This window comes from Gallus gallus, chromosome 2, assembly GCF_016699485.2.
Source record: "Gallus gallus isolate bGalGal1 chromosome 2, bGalGal1.mat.broiler.GRCg7b, whole genome shotgun sequence".
In the NCBI taxonomy this organism is placed as follows: Eukaryota; Metazoa; Chordata; class Aves; order Galliformes; family Phasianidae; genus Gallus; species Gallus gallus.
Window position 1 is genome coordinate 30,094,575 of NC_052533.1, and position 12,526 is coordinate 30,107,100.

General features: G+C 37.0%; 1 long non-coding RNA gene across 2 annotated transcripts in view; it reads left to right on the forward strand.

Annotated features, from left to right (window-relative positions):
* The window catches only part of LOC776051, an 18,001-nt gene extending 11,372 nt beyond the window's left edge, over positions 1-6,629 (forward strand). The window contains exons 4-5 of one of the 2 annotated variants that reach the window (XR_005857605.2): positions 3,807-4,015; positions 4,150-6,629. This is a non-coding gene — a long non-coding RNA (uncharacterized LOC776051). Of the gene's footprint in view, positions 1-3,806 lie in introns of both variants that reach the window. The other variant, XR_211557.5, reaches the window with a different exon arrangement.
* The last annotated feature ends 5,897 nt before the right edge of the window (positions 6,630-12,526 follow it).

Genomic DNA, 12,526 nt, shown 5'->3' on the forward strand with positions numbered 1-12,526 from the left:
GAGAACTCTTTAAAAAAGAAAAGAAAATGAAAGAAAAAAGGTCATATATGACTTGAGTCAATGGCATACGACAAAGTTAGCAGTTTTCAAACTGGAAAGTTTTGAGTCGGGAGAGCAATTAGCCAGTTGTAAAGATTGCCAAAGGATGCAATCCATTCTATATACATTAAATCATAGCTGCATTTTTTTCTGAAGGTATGCTGCAATTTTGCCACAAGCTGTGGCTTGAGGCAGAAATTTTTGGGAGAAATCCTGTTGTGTGTGCTATGTAGGAAGGCAGAGTATGATTCCAGCTGTCTGGGCTGAAAATCTGTGATTCATGTTCAAGTGCAAACAGGAGGCATTCTTTCAACAGTATCCCTAAATTTATACCAAGTGCTCTTCAGGTCATTACAATCCCTTAAAAAAAAGAACAACAAATCCCTCGTTATTCACTTGTTGCCCTTTTTTCAACATATCATATACTGTATCAAATTATTGCTACTTTTTCTTGGTGGGAGGGGTAAACCGGAACTCATAACTCATGGATGAACAGAAAGGAAAACAAAAGTCAGAGTAACATCAGTTTTCTCATTGCCTTCAGCAACTACAGGAATATCTCTCTATGCATTGAGGGCAGGTTCAGTAGAGAAAAGGCGATGGAGTATGTAAACTTGCAGTAGGAGAGTCTTATCTTCACTAAAATAGCATGAATGTCAAGTTCTTAGTCATGATTCACTCCAGAATGTGTGACTTAAATATGTGGGCTGTTGTCAGAATATAGTTTTTCATCTTACACAAAACTTGTTTCAGCCAAAACTGATATGCCACAAATAGAAGTTTTTAATTTTGGATACATGTAGTGAGTTCTGAAAGCAAAAATCTGAGCAACTGTCAGACTGAGCCAACCAATTAGCTAAGCAAGAAATATGTAGGTCTATTCTTTCAGGGCATGGCCGTGCTGAAGATTACATTTCAGAGGTCTGGCTGGATTGCCTACAGTATTTAAAATGCCTGGGTTCCCCTGACTAGTTCAGTTTTCAGCATAGACATAGATTGAGAAATGAGTGCTGGAAATGATAAACCAACTTTTGTGTGAACTGTTTGACCTTTTGGAATAGATTTTAATACTTACAACAAAGGTTTTTTCTTTTATTCTTTTATTTTTTATTTTATCATGAGAATCTTCTCAGGTTCAAGCTAGGAGGAAAAAAATATATTTTGTCCACTTTTACAACACCGATTACCTTTCTCTGGGCAAAGAAAGCAGATTACTCTGCTTCTACTTCATGGCTACAGTCCTTTGGGGTGTTACATTCACCTGATTGCTAATGGGTAGCTCCAATAAATTCTTGAGCACCTAATAGATTTACATCATAGCTGTTGTGAAGTGCCCAGAGCTTCCTGGTATCTATTGAGCTACTCTCCATTTTGTGGTAGAGACCTGTTAAAATATCCTGTGTGACACAAGAGTATCACGTCTGTTTTCATCAATCATGAGTAGTAACTATCACTTCATAGGTGCATCCAGTTAAATAACTGCAAATTGTTCTTTGGTATTATGGGTTGTGAGCTGGTGCCTGTATGGTGAGTTATTTAATATGATTTGAGGAATCTGTGGTGTGTTTCAGCCTGCTCATACCTTGCTTGAATCAGGACAACTTCTTGAAAATCTGAAAACATTCCAGACATCACTCCCCTCGACCTGTTTCTAGCACTGCCTAACCCTCTGGATTTGCCTTTTTCTTTCCTTCTCATCCAAGGTTTTTTTTATTCCTGCTTGCCAGTGAGCCACCTTGTACAAAGAGAAATTCTCCAGCATGGTATTTTTGCCTGACTTATACTTGGTATACTTGATATTGATGAGATCATTCTTTGTTTCTGGGTTGCTTTGTGTATTTTCCCTATTTTGTTTGTACATTTGTACAGCACCTGGCACAACCAGACACAGAAACACAAATAATAATATGCTTTTAGAGAGAGAATAGGAACGTTATTTCTCATCAGTGGCAAGCCCATAAGTCTCTGGGGATCTCAGAGGGATTAGAGCAGTTAGGTTTAATCTATTACCAGGATACCACAATCAGTCAATCAACCATAAAGAGGTCTTAGTTAAGTTATATCCATATTTTGTCTTCTGTGGGGAATTTTGCTTTAACTGTGAAATTTTAGTGTCTGGAAGTCCCAGACCATACTGATCCCACCTGAGAGGTGAAGCTAGGGCTAGGATGAGGGAATTTTAGAGGTTTCTCAGTGTGTTAATGCTCTGTTAGTTGATTTTACAGAGGGCAGTTGCTGCTAAAAGTTTCTCAGCAATCAAAACCAGTTCAGTTTTGCTGATACAGTTGCAGACAGGTAACTATTGGCACTGTCAGTGTACTTTTACATTGGTACCTGTGCAGAGTTTGGAAAGTGGAGAATGTATGTTTTCTCATCAAGCTTAGTTATGTTTAGTGAGAAAGAAAACAGAAAAAGAATGACAAAACCAAATGACTATGCCTAAATAGTGCCCATAACAGTAATTCATACCTAAAATGAATTTCTTTATGAATTAAAAATAACACATGTTTATGCAACTTCTGATCCAGATTTGTTCTGTCATTGTCACTACTGGCAAAAAAAAAAAAAAAAAAAAAAAAAAAAAAAAAAAAAGCTTGCAAATGAGAGTAGTGGGAGAGGATTTGTTTGTAGAGCTCTGCTAGAAAGGATTGCCTAGGAAATGCATCAAAACCACATTTGTCTTCATTTTTGTCCCTGTCTACATTAATCTGGGCTTGTAACCTCCAGGTAATCAAATCTAGTAGATCCAGGTATATGGATCTAAGAACTCTTCCCTATGCTACCTTTGAGGCAGGCAGAGGACTCACCCCAGAGAAGTGAGCCCCTATCTTTAGAGAAGAAAAGCATACAGAGGCCTCTACAGAAAACTCTGAAGTTGTAAAACAAAGCCTTTCTCCATCTTTGCCAATCCTTTGGCCTGTAAGTGTTGCAGAGAGACTAAAGAAGCATGCAGTATTGTCAAGTATCTGATGCATAATGAGCTAACTTAAAGAGGTACCATCAGGCTTTTCTTTGAATTCTTGTCTTTTGTTGTCTTGTTTCCCAACCAGAAGGTTACTTGAAGCTCTCAATATGTTAATTATTGTGTTGTTGTTGTTTTTAATTTTTAAAACACCTTTGTCTTGGTGCATATCTTTCTAAGGAACATGCAAACCCTTTACATATTTCCATATTTTCAGCATATTTTATGCAAATAGTTGTTAAGAATGAAAATTCTAATTTCAAATGAAGAAAATTCATGACATACATCTTGTGTTGCAGTTTAATCACTGTATACCCAGGAAAGTATTGACAGTTGTCCCGTGGAAGCTATTAAAGTTCCTGTCCAAGGTTAAATGAAATTGCAGTTTATCAGAGCAGCATTGAGAAAATAAGGGAATCTGTTCATGGCTCTTGATTAATGCCAAGCATGATCAACACAAGGGGGTTCATTAAGCTATACATCATGTGGGTAATTTAACATGTCATTGTGCCTGCTGTCTGCATTAACTCTCTGCATAACCCAGTGTTCTGAACTTGCATCAGCCCTGCACCTGAAGTTTTGTCTCCCAGTCTTTGTCATGCTTGGGTTGGCTGGATGTTTTCATTTACACCAGTCTTTTCCTCTTAATGGGCATTCTGCATTTTTTTTTTTTTTAAGAACATTTACAATTTCCACAGCTGCACAATTTTGTGTCTTGTATAAATATACTTGTAATCTGATAATGTTTATGCAAGGGAGACGAGGAATGTGTCTTTCACTGTCCAAATTTTCCCTTATTTCTTAGGTTTTTAGCTTCTGGATTTCAGAATGGAATTTCCTTGCACAAACATCAGCCAAGGTAATGCTGCACTGGACCTGCTACTCACAAGTGGGGAAGAATGTGGAGGGAGATGCAGAAAATGGTGGGGAATGAAGCCACAGTTGACAGTTTGAGTTGCAATGAGTCTACATTATCAGTTGAAGGTTTAGAGAAGGACTGGGACGCAGAATAAGGTATCTGGACTTCTGACAGAAGATTTCATTTTGTTTAAGAAAATGCAAGTCAGCATGCCTGAAGAAGCTTCCAAAAGGAAGAAAGTTACTTTTTTTTTTTTTTTTCCCTTTGTTCTTTTCCTTTTTTCTTTAAGATAGCTCAAGGAGAGCCCAGGAACAAACCATTTGCTGAGGAAAAGAAGAGGTTTTGGCAGAAGGTACACTTGGCTAAGCAAGGAGATTCCAAATGAGTAGAAAACAACAGCAACAGTGAGAACAGGGAGCATACAAGAAATGGAAAATAAATTGGTCTTGTTTAATTTGGAAAGGGGAAGGCAAAGAGACAATATACATCTTTTTAACAGCCACCAAAACTGAGCTTGGCTCCATCATTGCTACAGATCTCCTCCAAATAGATGCCCACTTTTGAAACTTGTCATGATCCTGATGCATTTTATTTTCAGCACCATTACTGGCATTAGCTCTGGGAATCTAGACAACACAAAGGGTACTACACTTATTTTTCCAAGTGTAACAAAAATGTCAAATAGAAGAGTAATAGGAACAAGTTACTTGAAGGAGGAACATCTCATAAGAACAAGTAGCACAGTTCAGGTCATTAATGCTTTATTTGAACAATTGGAATGATAGCTGAAGCTATTCAGTTGTTTTAATGTGGTTTTTTGGAATTAGCTGACATTATATCTAGGAAGGAGTGAAGTCTTATTTAGAAGGAATTTTATGTTACCTATGCGTTTCTTTTGTGGAAATTTGATTTGCTGCCTATATTAAAAAAAAAGAAAAAACAAACAAACTATTTTTTTTCAATAAAGGGACTGAAATTAAATTTAACATATATTTTACAATCCCAAACCAGATTGTAAAGGTTTGCAGTGAGTAACACAGAATGGTCACGTAATATAATGGTAGTTACTGTGGTACTGTTTCTAACAAGTTGGGCTTTAGTTACAGCTGCCTAGCCTCCTGCTGCACTGTGAAGTCTTTTTATCTTGGAATTGAAAATAGCTTTCAAATATTCATAATTCCTTAGTGGAGTACTTTTAAAGATACTGTATTGTTTTCTGCTACCATTAATTACCAGTGATTTATTTACAAGACAATAATTGATTATACTTCTGGGATGCTCAGGAATCTAACATAAATCAAAGCAGACTTGATAAGAAGCGATGAAAGTCTCACATAATTAAGCAAAGCACTGGAGACCAATTGTTTATAGAATGATTTTGCTGGGGCTAATTGACACTAATTATTTAATCTGATTTTCTTCTTCACGTTAATGCTTCTACCAGCTCACTGTTCTCTGCTGGTGACACATGCATGTTTGACTTTATCAAGGTGTTCTCACTGTATCAATACAAAGGATTTTCAGCTATTATCTCCACTAGACTATTTTTTTTTCATATCAGTGCAAGAGAGAAGGATGGAAAATTGTGATCTTTAAGTCTTGTTAATTTCTTAACTACATGGAGTATTGAAGTGTAAAAATTAGGCAAAACAATAACTTAGATGGTGATAAAATTAATTATACAGTAGAAGAAGCCTTAGGACAAAAGCAAGCATGTTTGCAGATCAATTGAACGTTTAGCTCACTTGGTACAACTCTCCAGCTGTGGGAAATTTTTAGTAAAATCTTATTTCTTGATAAAATCACTTCTCTCATGTTTAAGTATGTCCTGTTTGATAAGCATCGGTGCTTGGTTCAAGATGCTGTTAATGAAATTTTTTAATTTCTTGCCTGGAACCAGACTGAAGACCCAGAGTACCTCTTCTGCTATTTTACTGGATCATGACTTTGGTCCATGACTTGCAAGCATTGACATTGGTGAGAATTTTCAGAATATATTTGTGTACTGTCCGAAGCCAGAAGGGACAATATTTCATTGCATCTTTTTAAAATAATAGAATCATTTTCAAAATTCCAAGTATGCTCCAGTTGTCAGGACCCCGTGTCATGTTCTGTAGTTACATATCTATTCAGATGAGGAATTAGCTTTGCATTCTAACACAAGCAGTTCAGGCATCCTGATTATGACTGCTTACTGTTACTCTGACAGCACAGAGAATGTCCTTCTTCAAAAAGCCACCACTTTTGCTTCTTCAAATTGGTCTTCAGGCTTTACTTTTGAGCAAAGGAGAAGTTCGAACAAGTGGTACAAGGTCAAGTTTTGCAGACTACCACCCCCAATACTTCATAAAGTGAGCGACTCAATGAATAAAGACTGATCAGAAATATCTAAACACTGGTCACATGTGGTAGTAACTACAGAAATTGTGATCTATTCAGGATATTGATACTACAACTAATGTCACTGAGTAATGTTTTGAATAGGGAGTTACAAGCATCCATTACTAATTAGTTTTTACTAAATTGCTTCATAACCAAAATCCTTATTTATGACAAGTGTTTTCCTATCATGGGATATGTACACGCAAATTTATATCCCACAGAATCTCTGGTCTGTTACTGCTGTGATTTCTATTTAAACTTCTAAAATACCAAAGTACACTCGAATAAAAGCTGCTGTAGTATAGAAAACTGTATACATGCAAGTATTAGCATTAAAGGAATTTATTATTATAAGTTTTTAATAATAAACCATGTACTGATAATGAAGTTATAACGGATGGCTACCTTCTTCTTAATAGAAATCCCGCATGTAAATAATGTTCTGCATGAAGCTGAAATAATAAGTGACCAAAACATACACACCTTCACTTGTTTGAGGTGACAGATGTCTGCGTGTCTCTGTATGTCTTTGTACACAAATGCACAACTTTTGTGAATTTGTTTCTCCTAGTAAGCTACGTGAAAGCAATAGGAATCATTATTTTCTACCTCTCCTTGTTTTTTTATCTTGATGCTGGTTTTAAACTAACTTAAATCAATTTCAATTGGGTTTGCTTGTATGCACCTTGTAGGGGAGATTTAATCAGTCTGTTATAAATTTACTTTTAACAGGCAAGGTAAAAGATGGTTTAGTGTTGGAATCTAATTATCTGCATATAAATGGATCTTGTATAGAAAGGCAATAGAATAGTATGGTTTTGAGGATATCTCAGAGTCGTGCTTCAAAATTGAGAGAAGGATATTGCATTTTAAGTAATGATTTTCTAAATGGAGAAACTGAAGCTGCGAGGAAAAAAAAATGAAGATGTAAACTTTAATATGAAAATATGAGCAAGTAAGCATTTTAAGCTGAAAGTGAAGGAAGAGCTTAGGACTAAAATGTGAAATAACAGGTGCCTGAAAGAAAGTACCTAAATCTGTAATTTGTTAATCTGTCTACAAATATATATACTAAAGTGTTTTTAGATGGCTTTTCAAAATAATAAAGCAAGCTTATATTTGGGCATTTAAAGAAAATTTCCTGACCTTTCAAAAATGCTGTACCATCACCAGCCTAATTCTCAGCCAAAGAGCTCTTTATTTGCTTAGATTTTCAGTATATTCCTGAGTAGGATTCAAGGCACAGGTTTTGATCTGCAACATGTTCTGGAGCAGGGACAGTGCAGCCACAGCCTCTGTCTTAACTGTCTTAACTCAAAAATAATTTTTCTTCAAAGCAGCTTATTTCACAAGTGTGTACAGAAACACAAACACCTGCTGCTTAAAGGAGCGGAGAACCTTACTGAGTTTATCACTCTATGAAAAGAATGAAAGAATGCACACCATCCCCGTCTTCATTAAAAAAATACAATTTATCCACCATAAACAAACAAATAAATAAATAATGTATATCTGCATCTATATCTATATCTTAATGAACACCAGCCTTAGATACAAAAGACTTACAAACTCCAGTACCTGAATTGAGTGAGAATTTTTTGTTAGAAATTTTTTATTTCCTATAGCCACAGAGTAAGTGGCTATAGGAAATAGCTCATAGTTCATAGCTCAAGCATACCGTATATAGCGGAGCATATATAATGAAATACATATCGTGAGGAGTTTTTTCAGTACAATCAGATTTGGAAAGAAGGTGTTGTCAGACCTTTGCTCATGTTCCTGTCAATAGGAATTTGTATCCTGTGCAGGCTCATAAAGAACATCCCACTATGTATGCAGCAATGCCACAATTCTAACCTCAGGATCAAATATATAAGAGAGGAATTTCTTTCTGCTCTGTGACATTGAGCCTGGTAATCAATGTGAAGCAAAGCAGAATCAATTTTATTCGATCAGTCAGGTTTTTAAATAATTGGCATTCACTCCAGTCTCTCGACAAAATAACAACCGGTATTTAGTGTTTGGCATTTTCCAGCTGCTTTTTTCCAAGCTTGTGTCATGGCTGCTCTGATGTGAGAAATATTGTAGCCACTTGGGTGTGCAGAACAGATCCCACTCCTATACTGGTACTGCAAATGCAACACAAACATGAAGGGAAGGTGCAGTATAGCTGCTCTGTACAGAACAGTGGTCAGCCTCACCTTCAGATACTGTAGGTTTTGCTCCTTTGATTTGCTCCTGCTAATTCTAGCACTGTAATGAAGTCAGTGTTACACAGACCACATGTTGCCAAGTGAACAATAGATTCTGAGATTTGATAACTTTTACTTAAACAAAAATCTCTTTTAAGTTTCTTCTGGGGGCGTAAGAACTGCAACATCAGGCTCAGTATGAATGCAGGTGTCTGAGATACTGACAGTGACATCTTTGCTTATCTCACATTATCTACATTTTAGTGCAATTCTTTAGAAAATGCATCAAAGGCTATCTAACACCACCAGCAACAGCAACAAGTTTGTAGCTGTAGGATATACTCTATTGGTGTGAAAATATGAACTAAGTGTCACTAGGTATACACATGCACTCTGGAAGGAGCAGAGGAGGCACTGATGGTTTCTGCACCTTGTAAGCCTCTCCTCATGCTCTCGTGATACATCCGACATTTGAACATGGGTGCCATTCTTAACACCTCCGTGTTTGTTTTTGCTATTGAGTGGTTCACTCAACGTTGGATCAGGAAGGGTTGCTGGTACATCTCTTCAAATGACACGAACAGCTAAGCAGGAGGAATTGTGGACTTCCAAGACCAGATTCTGAGTTCTTTGGCTGCAAGTGCTGCTTCTGTAGATATCTCCTTGTCTCCCTAAGCTTATGTGACATCCAAGTGGGACTTCTAAAGTGCTATGTACAAGCTCATTCAAGGATCTGGTCCTTCATCTCCCTGTTTTGATTTCCCAATTCTGAAATAGTTAGAAAGACTTTGCTATACAGAAGAACATGAAAGGCTAGGAGATGACATGTTTCTATGTGTCTTCTGTCAGGTGCCAGCAGGATGTCGTCCTGGGGACTCTCCATGCAGTTATATCTTGGAGGGGAAAAAGATGAGCACCCACTGAGGACCTGAAATCTACCCCCACAGTTTAGGAGTACAGAGTGTTACTGTAAAGTTCAAATGCTTGCTGGCCACCCATTTGTCCAACAGCAGGGAAAAAGACATACCTGAGGCATCTAGTAGTGGTAAGAAAGCGTTCCAGACCCTTAGCTGTGGAAAGTGGCTTTAAATTGACTTTCTGATATTGCACCTGAATTTATGTTGTTTGGCACTTGCCGTATATGCCAGTTTTTTATTGTGTAAATATGACAGAAGCGTATTGATCCTCTGTCCTAAGTGCTTAATCAAACTCAATTATACTGCTAACCACAAGCTAGCAAACAGAAAGTTACTGCCTCAAAGTGTTACTAACTAAGGATCAGACTTGAATAAAGAAAGTAATCATTTATGTTATTTTTCTTAAGTGTGATAGAAGACTTTTCTTCCTGGAATCAAAATGCTTTCACACTTTGCTATTAAGTTTCATTGTAGTTTTGTCTACTTTTATGTAAAGTATACTGATTTATTAGAAAGCTAACTCCACAGTAAATTGATAATTGGATGCTGTTGAAAGAATGAGTTTCATTGATCTCATCAATGACCACAGACATTACTGAAGTAAACCTCTTAACAGTGCTGGGGCGTATTTTGGCCACAATCAATTTTTGTGAATCTTCCCTTGTAGTTTTTTGTTGTTATTTGGCACCATCTACATTGATCTAAACCTGGAGCAGATTTAATGTTCAGAATTTATCTTGACAGAAAGTTTAATTACTTTTCAGTCGATGCAAGCTTCTCTTTATTATAGATCAAAAATCTGCTGTGCCAGTCTGTGTAAGTAACCTATGGGTACCTGTTGCATCAGTATGTGTGTGCCATAGGTGGAGAGAGGACAATTCTCAGAGAGCTGGGCTGTAAATAAATGAGACATTGCACTTGCTGATGTTGAGTGGAGTGCTATGTAGCATCTGATAGAAGAGAGTGCCAAATATAAAGTCTCACTTCTTACTGCTTAAAATTGTTTTAATTCATGGGTTAGATAAAAGAGCATGGAGCAGTTTCGAGAGCATCATGTACACATAAGTAAGAGTAGTTAAAGCCACGGTTTTACTGAGGAGTGTAACTTCAAACCTGACATCAATCTCACTACAGATAGAATCTGATTTCCTAAAACTCTGTTTTTGTTAAACAACCTGAATTTGAAGCTAAGTACCTTCTTTAGGTGTTATTTTTAAAGAAAGATAGGACCAAAAGGGGTATGTTTCGTAAGCAAGAGCAGAAATGGCACATCATGAAAGAAGCACAGTCCATTTTAGTGAAAGAATATTGTTTAGAATAGCTGCAGTGCTACATAGGGTAACTATTTATCTTACTAACATAACAAGATTTTGGGGGGGATTTCCCACAGTAGAAATGGAAGAATTTTCCAATCTGCTATTGAATTTTGTATGGAATAAATATCTGTTCATTATCCATCTGTGTGCACACACAGCAAACTCGGAAGCTTGACTGTCAGAAAGGAAGAGATTAGTGTGTGTCTGTTAAATACTGAAGACCCATAAGTACGTTTATGTTCTTGTATCTTAAAAGCTCAATCTTCCCTTCTATATGCAATCTGTGATGTGGTGTATCATCAAAAGGAAAGCTACTGAATTTGTGCATGCATGCGTGGTTAATTGATTTTTTCCAAGGTACTTGCCTGGTGCAGTATTGCATATTTTGAGGGCAAGATCAAATAATAAAATAGTGTTAAGGAATAAGCTGCTTCAAGGTGGTAGTGATAAAAGGAGTGTGAATGACAATCAGATTTTGAATGCAGACATTTTAAATCAGTGCCCTTTATGGGAAATCAAGATAAACTTTGATGATGAAAAGGTCTGCAAAAACAATTGTGCCAGAAAATGAGAAGACATTGGTACTGGCTGATTAGGACTTCTATTTTCTCTTAAACAAATCTGTGTGACAGCTATTAAGAGCGAAACCATGGCCCCAGCAAACACTGGGTTTCTTAGGGCTTTGCCAGAAGTCCTCATGTCCACTGTTCCTCTGGCAGGATGTCACGCTGTGTGATACCTACTGGGACCCATGACAGCCACTAGTGAAAATATTCTGATAATATTTGACAGTTTTACCCTGTTAGTAAAATGCGAACATTTGGAATGAGCAGATGACATTCGAGAAGAGGCTGAGTGAGCTATGTTTCCTCAACCTGGAGAAGAGATGTATAAAGGGAGACCAATTTCCTGTCTTCAATTCCTATAGTTGGTTACTGAGATCAAGCCAGACTCTTCTTGGAGATGCACAGCAAAAGAAAAAGAGGCAGTGAATGCAAGTTGAAACAAGGTAAATTCTTACAGAGAGCAAGGATTCTTCATAAGGAGGTAGATGTAGCCCTGAAATAGATTGCCTGGAAACATTATAGAATATCTATCCTTGGAAATAGTAAAAATTTGGGCCAACAAGATGACAGAAAATCTGGTATTGCTTTAACATTAGCCTTGCTTTGAGCAATAACTGGACCTGATCACATTCTCAGGTTCCTTCCAATGCAAATTATTTTATGATTTTATTCAGGAAAGAATTAAGAAAGAAAGAAAGAAAGAAAGAAAGAAAGAAAGAAAGAAAGAAAGGAAGGAAGGAAGGAAGGAAGGAAGGAAGGAAGGAAGGAAGGAAGGAAGGAAGGAAGGAAGGAAGGAAGGAAGGAAGAAAGAAAGAAAGAAAGAAAGAAAGAAAGAAAAGAAGAAAGAAAGAAAGAAAGAAAGAGAAAGAAAGAAAGAAAGAAAGAAAGAAAGAAAGAAAGAAAGAAAGAAAGAAAGAAAGAAAGAAAGAAAGAAAGAAAGAAAGAAAGAAAGAAAGAAAGAAAGAAAAAGATGAGTTTCAAGTTTTTTGCATGCAACTCGAGCTCTTTTCTGGAGACTTGACCAATCCTGTGATGAGTCTGTGACTGTCAGGGAATGGGGAATGGGAACGGGAACAAATGTGCTGACTGGACTGTGAAAGGCAGTTTGGATGTCTTGTGATGTGATTTGACATCTTCTTTGTGGTTTTGGTAGCGTAAATGGCTTTGATCAAAGAATATGGCCCTCCCATGCCTCTTTAGCAGCAGTGTGACTCATCTTGACTAAAATTTTGTCACTCTTGGGGTAAGGAAATACTTACTGTGGAAACAAAAGTACAGCCAAGTATTATCCTT